This window comes from Budorcas taxicolor, chromosome 2 (assembly GCF_023091745.1).
Source record: "Budorcas taxicolor isolate Tak-1 chromosome 2, Takin1.1, whole genome shotgun sequence".
In the NCBI taxonomy this organism is placed as follows: Eukaryota; Metazoa; Chordata; class Mammalia; order Artiodactyla; family Bovidae; genus Budorcas; species Budorcas taxicolor.
The window spans coordinates 16,420,472-16,437,104 of NC_068911.1; the positions used below are offsets into that span (position 1 = coordinate 16,420,472).

General features: G+C 45.8%; 1 non-coding gene across 1 annotated transcript; it reads left to right on the forward strand.

The window, feature by feature from the left end:
• The first annotated feature begins 8,119 nt into the window (after window positions 1-8,119).
• Window positions 8,120-8,226, forward strand: LOC128043999 (U6 spliceosomal RNA). The gene has a single exon (XR_008198995.1). It is a non-coding gene; the product is annotated as a U6 spliceosomal RNA (small nuclear RNA).
• Window positions 8,227-16,633: the final 8,407 nt, after the last annotated feature.

Sequence of the window (16,633 nt, forward strand, 5' to 3'; positions counted from 1 at the left end):
GCTCCTGACTCTCCGTCGGAGCTGCTCTTCCTGTGTGAGCAGAGGGTGCTGGACAGTTGCCTCACATGAGGGCGGAAGGGAGGGCACCACCTGTTGCTGGGCAACTGTGCCCTGGATCCCCCAGCCCCTGCGGAGCGTTTCCCAGGCAACCTGCTGGGGGATGTGGTCACTGCGGGCGGGGAGGCGTTTCCTGGCAAGGGGTGGGGCCGGAATGGGCAGTAGCTCTGTGTCACCCTATAGCCAGCCCCCAGACCTCAGAACACGTAAGCGGAAGCCAAGAGAGACAGAGCCCATCCCGGCCACCAAGGTGGCCCCCTCTACTTGCTCCCAGGAGGCTGCTGTGGCCCTGCCCTGCCCACTGGGCCCTCCCCCAACCCCGCTCTTGCTATCTGCCCCCACCCCCTCCTGCTTGCCCCACCTTCTCCGTGTTTTTCATGGACATATATCTCCTTTTCTTCAGACCATGTAGCCCCAATTTCAGTTGGATAATAACTATGAGGTGAGACTCAGGTAGCAAAAATGGCAGGCTTCTGGGAAGGATCCCGGTTAAAAAATGTGCTTAGGCCTGTCTCCAAGTCACTGTGGACGTGACTGCAGCCATGAAAATTAAAGATGCTTGCTCCTATGACAAACCTAAACAGCGCATTAAAAAGCAGAGAGGTGATTTTGCTGACAAATGTCTGTATACTCAAAACTACGGTTTTTCCAGTAGTCATGTAGGGATATGAGACCATAGACCATAAAGAAGGCTGAGCAACAAAGAATTGATGCTTTCGAACTGTGCTGCTGGAGAAGACTCCTGAGAGTCCCTTGGACCGCAAGGAGATCAAACCAGTCAAATCCTAAGGGAAATCAGCCCTGAATATTCATTGAAGGACTGATGCTGAAGCTGAAGCTCCAGTACTTTGGCCACCTGACGGGAAGAGCTGACTCATTGGGAAGACCCTGATGCTGGGAAAGATTGAGGGCAGGAGGAGAAGGGGGTGACAGAGGATGAGATGGTTGGGTGGCGTCTCCAATTTAGTGGACATGAGTTTGAGCAAATTCCAGGAGATTGTGAAGGACAAGGAAGCCTGGCGTGCTGCAGTCTATGGGGTCACAAAGAGTCGAACACAACTGAGCAACAACCACCAAGACTGTGCACACTTGCCATCTCGGCTCCTTTCCCTTAGCGCTGGGGGTCAAGGAGAACATCATCAGTTTCTAGACTTTGAGCCTTTCACAGATTGTCTAGTTCGACTCCCTCACTGACAGAGGACAGATAAGCCCTAAACAAGTTACATGTTGTGCCCTAAGTCTTACACCTCATGTCCATCGGAGGACGGGGGGATTATAGATATAAATCCCTTCTCTGGCAAACAACCTGTATACAGCACAACACTTCCTAGGAACACGTATTTCATTTTGCAAAATGACAGCCATTTAATGTGAAGGGCTACCAAAAATATGTTGAAATGTTAGTGTATTACAAAAGGTGGTCACAAAGGCAGCCTGACTCAGACTGCTTTGTCCTCGTGGTTTTGAGGGAAGGGCCAGAAGGAGTACAAAATGTGGCAGGGATGAGCGTAGGAGGAAGGAGAGTCCCAAGGCTCTGTGCCTTATGACCTGCGTGCAACGCAATGAGATTAGAATTGGATGAGACTATAAACCTTAAAATAAAACCTGAACTTAATTGGATATGTACAAATAATTAAGATGGTAAATTTTATGTTACACGTATTCATGGCATTAAAAAGGTTTTCTTTTTAAAATAAATTCCAAGTAAATAAAATCTGAAAATTGTTTTATCTGTTTTCTTATAAATTATCTGTCTTTAAAAAAAATTAAAGCACTAGGAGTTGTTGTTTAAGTTGATAAGTTGTGTTCGACTCTTTTGTGACTTCATGGACTGTAGCCCACCAGGCTCCTCTGTCCACGGAATTCTCCAGGCAAGAATACTAGAGTGAGTTGCCATTTCCTCCTCCAGGGAATCTTCCCAGACCCAGGGACTGAACCTGCATCTCCTGCATTGGCAGGCGGATTGTTTACCACTGAGCCACCTGGGAAGCCCACTAGGAGAGTAAACGGTATTAAAAACCAGAAAAAACAGGTACGTTTTTGTTTGTTTGCTTGTTCTCAGGGTATCAAGCTGGCTGTTTTGATTCTTAACTGTTTTTCATCATTTACAGAAAGGCTTAACTTTCTTTTAACTGGTTCCTCAAGAAATTAAATATAGAATTACCATATGTCCAGCAATTTTATGTCTACATATGTCCACAAGAACTGAAAGCAGGGGCTTCCTGGTGGCTAAGATTCTTTGTTCCCAATGCAGGGGGCCCAGGTTCAATCCCTGGTCAGGGAACTAGATCTCACATGCCACAACTAAGACCTGGGACAGCCAAATAAATAAATATCTTTAAAAATAATAGTAAATTAAAAGAAAAGAATTAAAAGCAGAAACTCAAACACATTTTCACACTAATGCTCATAGCAGCATTATTCACAATAGCTAAAAGAAATAACTCAAATGAATTCACATGTCTATTGATGGATGAGTCGATAAATATACTACAACGTGGAGGAACCTTGCAAACATTATGCCAAGTGAAATAAGCCAGACACAAAAGGACAAACACTATATGATCCCACTCATGTGAGGCCCTTAGAGTAGTCAAACTTCGATAGATAGAAAGAGCCCTGGTGGTTGCCAGGGGCTGGGAGGAGGGGGAATGAAGAGTTTGTGTTTAACGGGTCTAGAATTTCAGTCTGAGGAGATGAAAAAGTTCTGCAGATTGAGGATGGGGATATTTGCACAGCAATACGGTTGCCCTTGATGCTACTGGACTGTACAGTTAAACGCTGTTAAAAGGGGACTCCCCTGGCAGTCCAGTGGTTAGGAGTTGGTGCTTCCACTGCAAGTGGCACAGGTTTGAGCCCTGGCCAGGAAACTAAGATCCCTTGTAAACTGTGCAATTAGGCAAATAAATACATCAAGTTTCCAGCCATTGATATTAAAACAAAAAAAAGGGGGGGGACTTCCCTAGTGGTCCAGTAGCTCAGACTCTGTGCTCCCAATGCAGGAGGCCCCAACTCAATCCCTGGTGAGGGAACCAGCTTCTGCATGCCGCAATGAAGATAGAAGATTCTGCATGCTATGACCTGTTTAATAAATATTTAACAAAAACCAAAAACAGTTATCTGCAGCCGTAACCAGAAGCCCCATCTGGAGGTAACTGGACCTGATGGATCTCAAAGGAGCAATCAGTTGAGCTGAGTATGTGTGGGGCTCCTGCCCATGTGGTGGCTTTTGTGGGTCCTATCTTTCTGCCATGGTGCCCCTAAGAAAGTCAGTGAGGTATATTCCAGTCTGTGGCTTTCAGTGGCCAATACCTGAACCTACATCTTCTGATGCATTGCAGCCCACCAGATGTTTCCAGGAGAAAGGAGGGCTGAAGAGGCTCCCACAACTTTCCCCAACTCCTGTGTGTACTGAGCCTGAGCATACTTAGCCTTATTCTGGTGAAGGTGGACTCTTAAGAAAACATCAAACTTCATGTCCTTTACAACATACCTGGCCATCACTGCCCCATTCATCAGAAAGGAATACTAACTCTATGGGTCATTAGTCACCTGAGATCCAACTGGAGAACTCACTTGTATCCTGGTTCTAGAAAACTCCTCCATCCAAGTTCATCCATCCTCCAGCTCGCCCATCCTGATCCCAAGGGGTAGCAAATGGATCTCGGAAACATCACTTCACTGCTCACAGCTGCACTGTCTCCATAGAGCAGCACGGGGTGGTCAAAGCTTATTTATTTATCATTGTTTCTATTGAGCTATACAATTCACATATGGTAAATTTCACCCTTTTCAAGCATACAATTCAGTGGTGTTTAGGGTATTCACAAAATTGTGCAATCACCGCCATCTAATTTCAGAACATTTCATCACCCCAGGAGGAAACCCTCTACCCACTCCCCATCGCCTCCTCCCCCCAGTCTCTGGCAATCACTATCTCCTTTCTCTCTGTATGAATTTGTCTGTTGTGAATATTTCATATAAATGCAGTCATACAATTTGTGGCCTTTTGTGTCTTGCCTCTTTCATATCACATATTGTTTTCAAGGTTTGTCCATACTATTGCAAGAATCAATGCTTCCTTCCTTTTTTTATAGCTGAATAAAGAATATTCCAGCATAGAATATTTAAGGTTTTTTTCCTCTATCTGAAAGTAGAGCATTCCTATGAAGCATTTCGTAAACTGAAATGGCATAAAATAAGGAAGTCATTATCTTAGGATGTATCTTGCTAATGGATGCACAAAATAAACAGAGAGAAGCACAGATGCTCACACACAATTGAAGACTACGGTGACTGCACGCTGAGATGCTGAGTGTAGTTTCCAGGAAGGAGCTTGACTGTGCCACTTCCAGGCGTGGGGTAAGCCCTGCCTCTATAACCATTCGCTACAAAAGAGACACAGTATTACTCTCGCCTTTTACTGTAAAAACGAAAATCCTCTTCAGATTTCTTCAGGCTAGTGAAAACAGGTACTAATGTAGGTCTTTCATAAAAGCGAAGTGGCGTAAAGTGAAGTTTCAAGAAACGTGGAGGATACCTGCACCACTTTTTGTTCATCCTTTCCGGGGCGGGTTGTTTCCACTCTGGCTATTACAAGTAGAGCTGCTAGAAACATTCAGGTCCAGGTTTTTGTGTGGACATATGTTTTCAGTTTCTCTTCTGTATATACCTAGGAGTAGAATTTCTCAGCCATAGAGTAATTCTTTGTGTAACTTTTTGAGGAACAGTGGCTGGCCAAATTTACAACTGCTGGGTTCATCCACTTCTCCTCTTCATAACTCATGTTCCCCCAGCAATGACAGCTCCACACTTTCCCCGTCCACGTTGCGGAGGACCTCCGTGAACCTGGCTCCTGGGCAATATGTGGAGGCCACCAGCCTCAGGCTAAAAGAGCATCATGAGCGGGCATTGGGGAGGGCAACCACGCTCTCATCCTGTCATGCTTATGCCACCCATTTTGGCTGAATCCCAAAGACTCCTTCTTAACTAATGTTACTGCAATCAGAGTTCTGGGTTTCAGCTTCAAGTGGCCTTCACTGGCATGCGGGTTCTTTACCACCGAACCACCAGGGAAATACCTGAGCTTCCCATCTTAATTGGAGAAGGAAATGGCAAACCCCTCCAGCATTCTTGCCCTGAAAATCCCATGGACAGAGGATAGTCCATGGGATCGCAAGAGTCAGACACGACTTAGAGACTAAACCACCACCACCCATCTTAATAATCCTGAGGGACTTGGCAATCTTCTTCATTTGTGTCTGAATTTTCATTTTTCACAAATCCTCAACTTGAAGGGCTGTTGCAGTGATAATATTAGATACTTTACATAAAGAGTCGCATTCAGCACTTTGGTCCTCTTCCACCTTGATGTAGCATTACTTCTCATCTTATCTTTCAAGACCATGAAGAATCTGCCTCTCCACATTAAGTGAAAGTGAAGTCGCTCAGTCGTCTCTGACTCTTTGCGACCCCATGGACTATAGCCCACCAGGCTCCTCCATCCATGGGATTCTCCAGGCAAGAATACTGGAGTGGGTTGCCATTTCCTTCTCCACATTAGGGACCACCTTAAATCTTGTTACCATTAAGGATTGCTCTACATTGACCATCAGATTCCCCAAACTCTGAGCCTCTCCTTTCTCTCATTCCACCCACTGGTCCAGCTTATTGACATTTCTATTTCCTGGTGCCCACACTCAGAAATCCATCACTGACTGCTTGCCCTTCCTGACCTCACTCTGCTTCCTCTATAAACCTGAGATCATTGTGAATTGCTTCAACCCCTCTCCTTCCAGCCCTTGCCAGCGTTTCCCCTTGAACTAATACAACCACCTGTCCTTTGTTCTATTGGAGAAAATCACACAACCCATCACAGTCAGTGCGTCTAGTCACCCTTTAACACTGATCTGGGCAACTCTCTCTCCCCTCTGGACAGTGGCTCTTCCAAACCTTTCACTGCTTCCCTAGGGTCCTGCCCAATGCCACCAACCCTCCATCAGCCAATAATCTCTTCCTCTCTTCCATGAAGAAAGCTGAGGATTTTGGCAGGAGCCCCAGCTCTCTTCGTTGTTGATTCTCAGCTTCCAGAGTGGAGTTGGCCCCCTTTGCCCCTTATCCTCACCCCAGCAAGGATAGGATTAGTCATCATAAATATCATGGTCTGCTCTTGGCTCCATTCATGGCTTGCCTGGGGGGGGGATAATCATCGGCTGCTGCCTGATCTGCCCTGATACTGTCCTCTTGTGATGAAGGTTCTCATTTTGTTTGGTGATCAGTTCCCCGCCACTGACCATCCTACCCTGTTCAAATATCTATTCCTCCTATGATACTGCTCCTGGCCATAACTAATTCTGTCTTCTATGTGCCTCATTTTTCTATCTCATTTAATCCTCTAAAATAATACTTTGAGACTTCCCTGCTGGTTCAGTGGCTAAGACTCCGCATTCCCAAAGCAGGGGCCGTGGGTTCCATCCCTGGTCAGGGAACTAGATCCCAAGTGCTGCACCTAAGACCTGGTGCAGCCAAAGTAATAATAATAACCCTTTGAAGTGGGTCTTTTTCTTTAAAAAATTATTTATTTATATTGAAGTACAGCTGATTTATGTTTTAGATGTATGACAAAGTGATTCTTTTCTACTATAGGTTATTGCAAGATAAGTATGAGTACTATAAGTAGAGCCTTGTTGTTGATCTATTTTATAATAATAGGGTATATCTGTTAATCTCAAATTCCTAAGCTATCTCTCATAACCTTATCCCCTTTGGCAACCCTAAGTTTGCTTTCTATATCTGTGAGTCTGTTTCTGTTTTGTAAATAAGTTCATTTGTATCTTTTTTTTTCTTTTGGCCATCCAATTTTGGAATCTTAGTTCCCTGACCAGGAATTGAACCCATGCCCTCTGCAGTGGAAGTGCCATCATTTGTATCATTTTTTTAAATGAAGCAGATCTTATCCTTCTTTTATTAATGATGGTCCAGAGAGACTTTAAATAATTTGCCCAAGATAAGTGGCTGTGCTGGATGGACCTCAGCCAGCTCCTCTCTTTTCTGCTACCCCATCATCGGTGACCACACTTTCCTGGCCACAGGTGAGATCCTTTCCTTCTCTGTCCTCGGCTGAATCCCCATATGGCCGTCCATTGTTCTCATTCACTGCACTCTGACAATTATACATTCCTTTATGTTTGCCCCTCATAAGGCTGTGAGTCCCTCCAGGTGGGACACTCCAGTTCCATTTTCCAAGTGACCTCAGTAAATGTTTTTGATCACATGAAGTTCAAGCTACTTTAGCCCATGTGTCTGGTTAGTTATGGCTAGTTGACCATTTTGCCTTCACTTACACAAAATGAGTGGACATGAAAAAGTGATGCTACTAGAGAAAATGTGCAAGATCTCATGACCTTGGTACAAGAGGGACAAAGTTGAGACATACTAAGTACTGTGGATGTTAACGGGGCTTCCCCAGTGGCTCAGCGGTAAAGAATCAGCCTGCAACGCAGGAGACGCAGGAGACGCAGGAGACTCAGGTTCTATCCCTCGGTTGGGAAGATCCCCTGGGGGAGGGCATGGTAACCCACTCCAGTACTCTTGCCTAGGAAATCTCACAGACAGAGGAGCCTCACAGGCTACAGTCCATAGGGTCGCAGAGTCAGACGTGATTGCAGCAACTGAGCACGCAAGCACATGGATGCTAAAATCAATGACTCACAGCTGGATGTGCGGTGAGCAGTTGGTCTGCCCTGTATTCAACTGGGAAGGAAAAGAACAAAATCAAGGCGTGTGTAGAGAATGCTGGAAATGTATGATTTCGGTGTATAACTAAAACGTGAGGGATAATTAGGAATCTTAGGATTTTCTCATTTCCACTGGATGGAGCCCCTCCTTAGAACACGAGACATTTGTTTTACTAGTGCACTCTTGATTCATATAGAAACATTTCCTTGGGACTCACCATGCACCAGGCCATGTTCTGGAGTGAACCCTAAGAGGTGAATACAGTTATGACCCTTTTTTTAGGTGAGGAAATAGAAGCATAGAAAAGTAAAATAACTTGCCCCAGGTGCTCACTTCAGCAGCACATGTACTAACATTGTAGGAAAAAAGAGAAGATTAGCAGGGCCCCTGTGCAAGGATGCCAAGCAAATTTGTAAAGCATTCCATAGTTTTATTATCAACTCTCTGCGAATTCTTGTCTTCAGAGAAGATAATGTTTAAACCTGCATCACAATCACCCTTGTTTACTTGGAGCTTCAGCATCAGTCCTTCCAATGAATATTCAGGGTTGATTTCCTTTAAGATTGACTGGCTTGGGCTCCTTGTTTACCGTGTGTTTTTTTTCTGGTCACTTCCCAGAGCTGACTCTCCCCAGCCTTAACATCTTTTGTCTTTAGATGAGGCTGGCAGGGCTGCAGCCACTTTGGTGAGTTACTCAGTTTTTCTGATTCTCTCCCATATATACGTGTTATTAAACTTTGATTTTCTCCTGTTTAAAAATAAATAAATGAGTAACTTTCCCTGGGCACACACCATCTGAGCAGTGGTGGCTGAATGCCAACACTGTACTCTTCACCAGCACCTCACAGCACCTCATTGTCTTAATGCATTTGCAGAACACGTCAAGCATGAGAGTAGATGACTCTTTGAACCTCATGTGATGTGTCAAGGAAAGCAAATCTGCTCCTATTTTTAGATGGATTCTTTCTGACACAAAGCAAGAAGGAGGGCATTGTGGTGGAATGACTCCCACATAGGTAGCTACTTACCCAGCATATATGAGCACTGGCTGATTTACAACTCAGATGGACAGGGATTTCATCCCTTTGAATACTATATTGTTATACGTTCTGGAGAGTGATTATTTTTGTGAAGAGGAGCAAAACAGATTAAAGGAAACAAAAAACTAAACAAAGGGAAAAATAAAAAGTTGCAGTGGATAAAGCAATTCAGTAAGAGAAAGCAAAAACAGAGGTTAAAAAAAGTTACTGTGTAATTATATCTCAATAAAAGGAAATTAAAACCAGTTTCCCAAGTGACTTTAATTTGAGTTGTTCAAGCCAACTTACACAAAATTATTTGGCAGTCTTATGATGCATTTGACAAGATCTCTAGGATCTAAACTTAAGTTAAGCCAAGCTTTAAGATAAAGCTAACTGCAGATGAAAAAGATATGGCCTCCTAAACCATCTTTATTTTGAAGAGATAAAAAAGGAAGGCCATTTTGTGAAATTCTCAAGGGAGAGAATATACGTTTACTTAATACATATCACATGCCAGGTCTATTGCCAAAAGTTGATCTCATTATCTCCAATTTACAGAGGAAGAAACCGAGGCTCAGTAGGTAATGAAAAGAGCGAAAACTGGAATCAGGCTTTAAACCCATGTCTCAAATAAATAAATAAATAAATAAACCCATGTCTCTTTGTAATACAGCAGTCTGTCCACAAATTCTTGGTACATTACTATAGGTTTCTGATTTCAAAAGTGATTAACTCATTTTGTAATATATACACATATTGAATCATAATGTTGTATACCTGAAACTAATATAATGTTATATGTCAATTGTATCTCAATTAAAAAAAATTATTAACATTGTACACTTGCCTACCTGAATCTGGGTCTTTAGAGCCACTCTAGTTACTGCCCTGAAGTGAAGTGAAGTTGATCAGTCGTGTCCGACCCTTTGCGACCCCATGGACTGTAGCCTACCAGGCTCCTCCATCCATGGGATTTTCCAGGCAAGAGTACTGGAGTGGGTTGCCATTCAGTTCAGTTCACTTCAGTCGCTCAGTCGTGTCCGACTCTCTGCGACCCCATGAATCGCAGCACGCCAGGCCTTCCTGTCCATCACCAACTCCTGGACTTCACTCAAACTCACGTCCATCGAGTCAGTGATGCCATCCAGCCATCTCATCCTCTGTCGTCCCCTTCTCCTCCTGCCCCCAGTCCCTCCCAGCATCAGAGTCTTTTCTAATGAGTCAACTCTTCTCATGAGGCGGCCAAAATACTGGAGTTTCACCTTTAGCATCATTCCTTCCAAAGAACATCCAGGACTGATCTCCTTTAGAATGAACTGGTTGGATCTCCTTGCAGTCCAAGGGACTCTCAAGAATCTTCTCCAACACCACAGTTCACATTAGAGGGTCCCAATTCTAGACTTCTAGCCTGACAATTTTCAACAAACAGCATTGTTATATGAAGAAACTCTACAGGAACCTTACCCTTTGACAGAGGTAAACATTTTTTTTTCAAGTTTTTTAAGCTACATTTCATAACAGGAAGCAACATTTTATATCATGACCCACTACATATTCAGTGTTTAACTGCACTGTTTCAAAAAACAATATAAGGACTTCGCTGGTGGTCCAATGGTTAAGATTCCACGCTTTTACTACGGGGGGCGCAAGTTTGATCCCTGGTTGGGGAAATAAGATTTCACAAGCCGAGGGGCCAAAAATCTCCCCCAAAGCCCATAGTATTTAACTTTGTTACATGCTGTGCTCTCTTCATTTCTTTTCTATTCCATTTTTAAAATATGCTGGTCCTGAGCTGTTAAATTGATTTCATGGCCCACCAGTGTCAAGATCTACAGTTTGAGAAACACTGTACTTTAGGATTTGGGTTGATCTGGAGATTTTTTTTTTCTCATTTGATAAATGCAGAAATATAGGCTCTCCAGAATGAAGTGAGTTCTTTAAATGTACACAAGTAAGAAGTACTGAATGAGGACCTTGACACAGAATTCTGCCTTTACACCTAGTATTCTTCTGAATACAGAATTTCTCCAGAAGAATTGTCAATGAGAAACTGAAGAACACCCACATGCCTGTCCTGCAAGAAGAAAGGCTTAGCTACATGAAGAAACGGGGGTAGGGGGTACACTTTCTAGGAGTCTCGCTGCAGCCGAGGCATTTGACAGTCCTTTCTGGAGGACACCTGCTCTGGACCAGGTAAGATGCAGGAGCGGGGATTCAGAGGTGGATTCATAGTCCCTGCTGTGGGAGGGGCTCCCGTTTCAGTAGAGGAGTCCACGAAAACAGATAAATTACAGTGCAGGCAAATTAGAACCATATTAGTGATGGAGGAAATTAAAAGAAATTAAAAGACGGTTGCTCCTTGGAAGAACTATGACAAACTTAGCGTATTAAAAAGTAGAGACGTCACTTAGTTGACAAAAGTCGGTATAGTCAAAGCTATGCTTTTTCCATGTACGGATGTCAGAGTTGGACCATAAAGAAGGCTGAGAGCCAAAGAATTGATGCTTTCGAACTGTGGTGCTGGAAAAGGCTGTTGAGAATCCCTTGGACTGCAAGGAGATCCAACCAGTCCATCCTAAAGGGGATCAGTCCTGAATATTCATTGGAAAGACTGATGCTGAAGCTGAAGCTCCAATACTTTGACCACCTGATGTGAAGAGCCAATTCATTGGAAAAGACCCTGATGCTGGGAAAGATTGAAGGCAGGAGGAGAAGGGGACGACAGAGGATGAGCTGTTTCGATGGCATCACCGACTCAGTGGACATGAGTTTAAGGAAACTCAGGGAGATGGTGAAGGACAGAGAAGCCTGCCGTGCTGCAGTCCATGGGGTTGCAGAGTCAGACATGACTGAGCGACTGAACGATAACAAGTGATGGAGGAAGCACAGCTGGAGGTCAGAGAAAGGAGCTTGATTTCAGTTCAGAGCCTGGAAGAAGGGAGCTGAGGAGAGAAGCTGTGGTGGAGGGCACACGGAGTGGCTGCAGTTGTGGTGATACGGCAGACTGTCCTAAGGGTAGAAGGTACTGGGTGGGCAGAAAGAGAAGAGCGTGTTAAGTAGCTGGAGCAACATGAGCCAACTGTAGGCCACTGAGGGGCAACGTGTGGGGCATGAAGAACAGTGGGGTAGGGGGTAGAAGCCCCTTTTGCAACTTAGCAAAGTCACCTTTGCCCACTAGACATTTTTTAATATTAAAAAAGTTTGTTTATTTAGTTTATTTAGTTGCAGGATGTAAGATCTTCAATCTTCAATGAGACATGAGAGATCTTTAGTTGCAACATGCAAACTCTAAGTTGCAGCCTGTAGAAACTAGTTCCCTGATCACGGTTCAAACCTGGGCTCCCTGCATTGAGAGTTCAGAACCTTAGCCACTGGAACACCAGGGAAATCCTGCAAGGAACGCTTTTGAAAGGCAAAACGCTTCAGGGCTCCCCTCACTCTCGGAAGGAATCCAAACCCCTGACCACATCTCCCTCGCCCTGCACCCTCTGCCCACTGGCTGCTGCCCAGACCTTGCCTCCCACCTGCTTCCCTCACTTACCACCAGCCACTCTGCCCTCCCCACCGTTTCTAAATTCATCCCACGTGCTTCCTGCTCAGGACTCTGGTATTCATTTTTCCCTCTGCCTGGCCCACTCTTCACACAAACAGCTGTATTTCTCTTTATGACTTCAGTCAGGTCTCTACGCAAATGTTACAGACCAGAGGACCCTCCAAGCCAGAGAAGCAGCCTCTCTATCCCTTTTTATGTTCTCATTCTGATTTGACGGTTTATTCATAGCATACCTCCTACAGTGATGTTGTTGTTCATTTGATGACACCCACTCACCCCCGCTGGAACGATCCCTGGGTCGGAAAGATCCCCTGGAGGAGGGCATGGCAACCCACTCCAGTATTCTTGCCTGGAAAATCCCACAGACAGAGGAGTCTGGTGGTATACGGTCCATAGGGTCCCAAAGAGTCAGACACGACTGAATCGACTTAGCACGCATGCACATGCCCACTGGAGTGGAAGCTCTTAGGGGTGGGATTTGAATCTCTTCCTCCTTGGTATCTCTTCAATATCTGGGGTGGTGTCTCCAACCTATAGATGCTCCATAAACATGTGTTGAGTGAGTTGCTTTGCTAAGGGGGCAAAGAAGATGGTGAGAGAGTTTAAGTTGCCTGGGAGAGCAGAAAGCTTGGGAAGGCTTTGGACTTTCCTGGTCTATAGGACCAGGGCAGGTGTGCCTTTCACTGCTCATAGACCAGGACAGGTAGGCCCCCAGCTGGCACATGGGTTAAATGTGAAAGAGTTCAAAGGGAAGCTAATGAGGTAGAAGCAGAGGGGGCCCTGGTGTCCCATGGCCTCCACCTCTTCCTTCTGGCTCCTGAGGCACAGCATCAGAGCAAGCTCTGGAGGAGGTACTTGCATCAGCTACACAGAGGCCTTTCTTGTTTGCAGGAGGACAGAGGATGAACCCTGAGACCCCTCCCACTGGAGGAAGGGCATCTCCATCACGCTGGAGAGGGCACTAAAGACTAAAGTCCCAGAACCCAGGGACCAGTCTTCAGGCAGAGAGGAGACCCTGGATCACAGCATTGTTGGGGTGGGTGCATGAAAATGAACCTATGATCAGTGTAAGAGATTATTCTGAGGGTCCCAGAGGAGTTTTCCCAAGGTGTTCCCCTCAGATCTCTCTGAGCTGCCATCTTTGAGTTCTAGTATTTTTTTCACAGACTGCGTGATGTGCCCCTATTAAAAAAGAGAGAGATGGGTGATGGTGAGGGGTGAGGGCAGAGTTAGAGATAGAGTCGGGGAGAGACAAAGAGATAAGGAAGGAAGAGAAGAACAGAAGGAAAAAGGCACTGAGAGAGGGAACATAAAGAGAAAACCTTGGGATAGGAGATGTCAGGGGAAGATCAAGACATTAAAGGAAGGAGAGAGAATCGGGAGAGAAAGGCAAGTGCAAGGAAGCTGCACTTGCTGGGACAGAAACTGGGACTTCCCTGGCGGTCCAGTGGCTAAGCCTCTGGCACTCCCAATACAGGGAACCTGGGTTCAATCCCTGCTCAGGCAAAGAGATCCCACATGCCACGACTAAGACCTAGCACAACCAAATAAACAATAAATATTGAAAGAAAGACAAAAGCCATAAGAGGACAAAATGGCTGGAATGAGATAAAAGTGGTCACCAGGATGTGCTTGTTTTGGACACGCAGAAGGTTGGAGTAGGGAGATCACACAGCTCATCCTTGACTGCCCACCTAGATCTCGGAATCTCCCCACCAGGCGCCCCGCCCTACTTCCGGCTCCCCAGGGTGGGGCTCCTTTATTTCCTGGGATGGGTCCTCAGCACCAGATGGTGAGCCTGTCCTCTGAATGCTGGGCTCCTGGTTATTAATAACCAAGGCTAATGGTTCCAGTCCCTCCCTGGCCTTTGTCCTTCTGACCTGTTGCCTCAGTGGGTGAGAGGGCCAGTCCTAGAGGGGTTCCAGAAGACAAGGGCTGGCAAAGAGAAGAAATCGATGACACCAATTCTGGGAAGTTTCGGACCCACAGGAGGGAGTCATTGCCCTGGGCGGGCTACAGCACCAGGCAGATTCAGCTATGGTGCCAGAAGTCCTGAGGGCTCAGCACGGCCCCCAGGGCAGGTCCTGTCTGCTTTTACTTCCTCAGCTTCCCATTTGCCCACTAAACTGACTGTCTGTTCCGGGGAGGGGGATCTGCAGGTGTTGCCTCAAGTCGCTCTTCTCAGAGAGATAAAGTTTGTGAAGCGGCTGACAGATTGATGATGGATGGTTGGAAGAAATAGAGAGTACAACAAAATATTAACCATGAGAGGATTTCCCTGGTGGCTTAGTGGTAAAGAATCCACTTGCCAGTGCAGAAGACATGGGTTCGATCCCTGATCCGGAAAGATCCTGCATGTCGCAGGGCAGGTAAGCCCGTGCGTTGTCACCACTACTGAGTCTGTGTTCTAGAACCTACGAGCCACGACTAGCAAGCCCTCCTGCAGCAACTGCTGAAGCTCTCGCACCCTGGAGCCTGGGCCCTGCAAGAGAAGTCGCTGCAGTGAGAAGCCTGCACACTGCGACGAAAAATGGCCCTTGCTCCTCGCAACTAGAGAAGAGCCGGTGCAGCAACGAAGACCCAGCACAGCCAAACAAAAATAAATAAAATCATTTTTAATGAAGTAGAGCTTTGTTTCATCTGACTCAATTTAATAAAAAAAATTAACCATGACAGAATCTACATGGTGAGCATACGGATGTTCACTGTATATTCTTACAACTTTTCTACACTTTGAATTTTTTCATATAAAATATGAGAGGAGAGAAAAAAATTGCCCAGCAAATAGTATAAGGTGTTGGAAGTGTCATTCCTTTCCAAGAGAATCTATATTTCAAATGCCTGGAGAGGGCAATGTTTATCCTGAGAGATGGCAGATTGCAGGTAAGGACACCAGCAGAAACCACATAGGGGAGGGAGAACCCTGGATAACACCAGGTGATGAGCAGGGCTGCCTGCCCACAGCTGCTGGCCTTTCGGTTGGTGATATTTTCCCAAGTTTATTCTGCCTCTCCTGAGATCTAGGCCTTGGCCCAGAGTTGGCCCCACCCTGCCACCTGTAACCCTTGGGGTAGGATAAGTTCCAGACCCTGCCTGACAACTGATCCTAGGAGTCTGATGTGTTTGCTCAGGAGGTGAGGTTCACACGATAAACAGCAGGGGGAGGGCTTGGACTTGGTATAAAAGATCTGGAAGTTTCTAGGGGAGCTATTTTGCACTTGAAACTGCCAGGTGAGGGGTGACACAGGTATGGGCTAAGAGGGTGACGGGGATTCCTGGATCTGGGTTGGGGAAAATTCAAGCTGAGCTGAAGATGAGACTCCCTATGAGCCGCAGGAAAGACCTGGGTGTCAACTAACCGGGGCATCTGAATCAGAGCTAGTCTTAGGTGTAAAGATGTCTGGATCTCAACTGTAGGGCTGGAGACACCTGGGATACACCCGTGGCCAGATTTGTGTTAGCGGAGAAAGAGGTATGACAAATAGACCAGGCACCTGGCATCTAATATCTTGAGCTGATTCCAGCTCCTTCTCAAACTTCTTGGGCTATCCCATCTCCACCAGAAGTGCTTGGATGGTGATGCTGGCTGTCTCTTCTATTACCGTATTCACTCTCCAAGTGACAGATAAATGCTCTAAAATGCTCCTTTCTTTCCAATTTGAGAAAAGGCCCAACCTAGGAATTTAAACTATGCCCCAGATGCCCCACAAGCTGGGCCAATCTACCCCAGCCCGACTTCCTTTAAGCTTTTCTCAGACTCCTGGTTTGATGAACTCAACCATCTCTATAATTTGGAGATGTCCTCCACCCTTTTTTTTTTGGCTTTGCCATGTGGCTTGTAGGTCTTAGTTCCCCAACCAGGGATGGAACCTGTTCTCCCTGCAGTGAAAGTGCAGAGTACTAACCACTGGACCACCAGGGAAGTCCCTCACTTCTTTAGAAAATTCCTTTCCTGCTTTGTGCTAGGAGGGAACAGGGGTCGACACAGCTTAGTCCAGATAGAAAGTCAGGAGGGAAAAGGAGGGTTGGTTGTAGCCAGACAGGGGAGACGGAGAGGGATTAAGGACACGTAAGATAGTATCTGTGATGAACAGGACTAGAGACTATGGGCAGTTCTTTCAAAGCTGAAGACTGAGTGGACGAGGTCTGCACTGAAGGACCAAGAACCCCAAGACTCAGCTGGAGGTTAGGGGAGCCTGGGCAAATGGCCTCCGAGGGGATAAGGGCAACTATTCACTCCCTTTCTTCTCATTCCAGCCCCAGG